Source organism: Vicia villosa, linkage group LG7 (assembly GCF_029867415.1).
Source record: "Vicia villosa cultivar HV-30 ecotype Madison, WI linkage group LG7, Vvil1.0, whole genome shotgun sequence".
Taxonomy (NCBI): domain Eukaryota; kingdom Viridiplantae; phylum Streptophyta; class Magnoliopsida; order Fabales; family Fabaceae; genus Vicia; species Vicia villosa.
Genome location: NC_081186.1, coordinates 1,812,450 through 1,815,215, shown reverse-complemented (window position 1 = coordinate 1,815,215; position 2,766 = coordinate 1,812,450). Strand labels below are relative to the sequence as shown.

Here is a 2,766-nt window from a genome sequence, read left to right as displayed (position 1 = left end):
TACTTTAAATTTTAGTAAATTTATTATTATTATTATTATTATTTAAATTATTATTATACAAATAGTAAATTAATTTATTAAATTTAAAACATTTTTAAATTTATTTTAGCCTAACATATTTACAAAGTTAATTTTCTTCTAGTTTAGATTTTTATCTATCATATAAGAAAATTAGGTGTTTTTAAAAACCCCTAATTACCCTTATTACTCTATAATCATCCACGTAGTACTATTTAGCATTAAGCAACCTGATTTTCCATTGTTTTAAAACTCATTAATATCCATTAATAATAAAAAAATTAAAACTTAAAACTTAATAAAACCAATTCTCCCAAGCGGTTACACCTTTTCTTCACAAATACTCCTCCGTCATCAACCACGATCCTTTCTCTCTTTCTCTCTCTCACGAACTGCTTCCTCTTCCTTTTTCCTTTTTCCTTTTCTTCTCCTTCTCCTCCTCTTCTTCATCCTTTATTTTTTTCGTTTGCAATGGATATATTTGTGATCAAAAAAGGAACCGAAAACAACAGTGGTATGTGATTCGGTTTGCAGCGGTTGGACTGAGTAAGACGCGATGGTTTCCGACAAAGGTAAACTCTGATTTTCTCATTTCCTTACCATATTTTGTTCCTTCATTTGTTTTATTCTTCTGGATTTGGTTCGTTTAACCATTTTTGTTATTAATGTTGTGTCGAGTATGTTTTTGTTGTTGATATTGTTATTGTTTGAAGGTGATGAAGTATTATGGATGGTAATAAACAATGTTGTACACATTTTAGGGTTACTTCATCTTAATTAAAATTAATCTGCATCTTCAGGATCCTTGTCGCCCTGATGTCAAAGATGATGTGAGAGTAGGTACTGAAGTCGGTGTTAAAGTAATGTATATGTGTCATATGTTTGATGAGTATATATTTTTCATTGTTTGATCAGTTAGATGTATTAATATTTATATCAAAATTCATGGGAAACCGGTAAACAACTGCGTTGTAGCATGGTCTCTGACTTTATAATAGCCAGCATGTTTAAAATCAGTTTGCGGTGACATGTAATTATCGGAACAGGTTAGACATCATATGGCTAGGCTTTCTTCCATTGATCAGATTACGAGGACGTATTTGATTTGTGGTTATCCGAATGTTGGCAAGATCTCTTTTATTAATAAGATTACTAGAGCTGATGTTGATGTACGAGGACGATAGTGAATTGACTAATAAAGTTTTTACTATTTTAATGTTTTGATGTGTGATCTGGTTTGACAGTTTTGATTAATGATTGCAATTAAGGTGGTTAATCAAATGGTAACTGACAATATTCATCTGTGCGTGATTGCATCATTTCCAAAAGGTACTTATTTTTTACTTATCTGTCTTAAATATTGTTTCGAAATTTGCTTGATAATATATGTTGATAACTAATGAAAATCAGTACTGACATAGATCTTGATGGATATGGCGATCAAGTGTGACAGCCATTGGTAACTTCTGCATTTGCTCAATTGTTGTGGGAACTATAAACATATCTTTTTCATCTAACACTCCACATGCATTCTTTTGCTACCCTATTGTTTGTTGCTGAGATCTTTATCTCCCTTTATGTTGGTAGATGCTCTGGACATTGAAAAATGGATGTTTGTTAGTGAAAGGTACCTCCTATGTTTTCTATTGGACTGGTGATCAGTAATTCAGACACCCTTTTTACTGAACAATTGTTTTAATGTCTTTCATTATTTCATGTACCGCACTTGGTTTCTTCTACAGTCCTGAAACTTCTATAGCAACAAGTTCAATATTGTTGGGTTTATTACTCCTTGGAAGAGCAACGTTTGTTTTCCCCTTATCCTACTTATCCAACTTGACTAAAAAATCACAACATTAGAAGATCTCCTTCAGACAGCATGTATGGCCATATTTCTTTTGAGTATCCATTTCTGCATTTCTTGCACTTCAATACCAAGTTATTATAATAAGTTTCTCTTATTTTTTTCCCACTCATTTTAGGTGATTATTTGGTGGGCTGGTCTTGTGAGAGGTGTTGTTTCAAAGGAACTCAAGTACAATCAGGTATGAGCAACACTTCTGATTAGGAGTTTTGGTTTTTTGAATTATGAATAATTGGCCACTGCTTCAGCGAAGAATTGAAGCATAAAGCTCATACTGATTACTTAATGCAGTTCACTATGTTGGGGCATACTCAACTGCACAACATTCATCTGTGGGTGATTATGTTGGTTTGTTTTAAGTGGTTGACTTTGAGCTGGACCACTAAGCATGTAGCCCATACATTTGACTATGTTATTCCCAATCTAATTCACTTAGTGCTGACCAATTTCTTACATAAAGAGAAGAGAAGCTGAGGAGTTTGTTTACAACAACTGAACTTTTGAAAACGGAGCAATGGCGATTTTATCAACTTAAGTCTAATGGATATTGTTTACTTTTAACTACGGAAACTAAGACTGCCATTTGAAAACGGAGCTACTATAGATTGTAAGCTTACATGATTAAAAACGATACATGAATTGAGTTATTTTGAAATTTGTCAAATGCCTACACTTGGATGGCTCTGTCAACCTAGAGATCATGGAAAAAGACATTTGGGTGTTGTAGATTATGGTAGAAATGTAGTGTCCTTGTGACATACTTATGTCGACGCCCTTTCGATTATGCTTTGGCTACCCAGAGGAAAAAGCTTGATCTTGATCTCAGCATGTGTCTATTAATAATAAAATTTGGCTTATTAATTTAAAACACCTTATGACCTGTT

The 2,766-nt window shown here is 32.9% G+C and overlaps 1 long non-coding RNA gene across 1 annotated transcript; it reads left to right on the top strand.

Annotated features, from left to right (window-relative positions):
* Nucleotides 1-1,468: 1,468 nt before the first annotated feature.
* LOC131616885 (uncharacterized) lies at nucleotides 1,469-2,387 on the top strand. The gene is made up of 4 exons (XR_009288297.1): nucleotides 1,469-1,645; nucleotides 1,761-1,899; nucleotides 2,001-2,063; nucleotides 2,174-2,387. It is a non-coding gene; the product is annotated as an uncharacterized LOC131616885 (long non-coding RNA).
* Nucleotides 2,388-2,766: the final 379 nt, after the last annotated feature.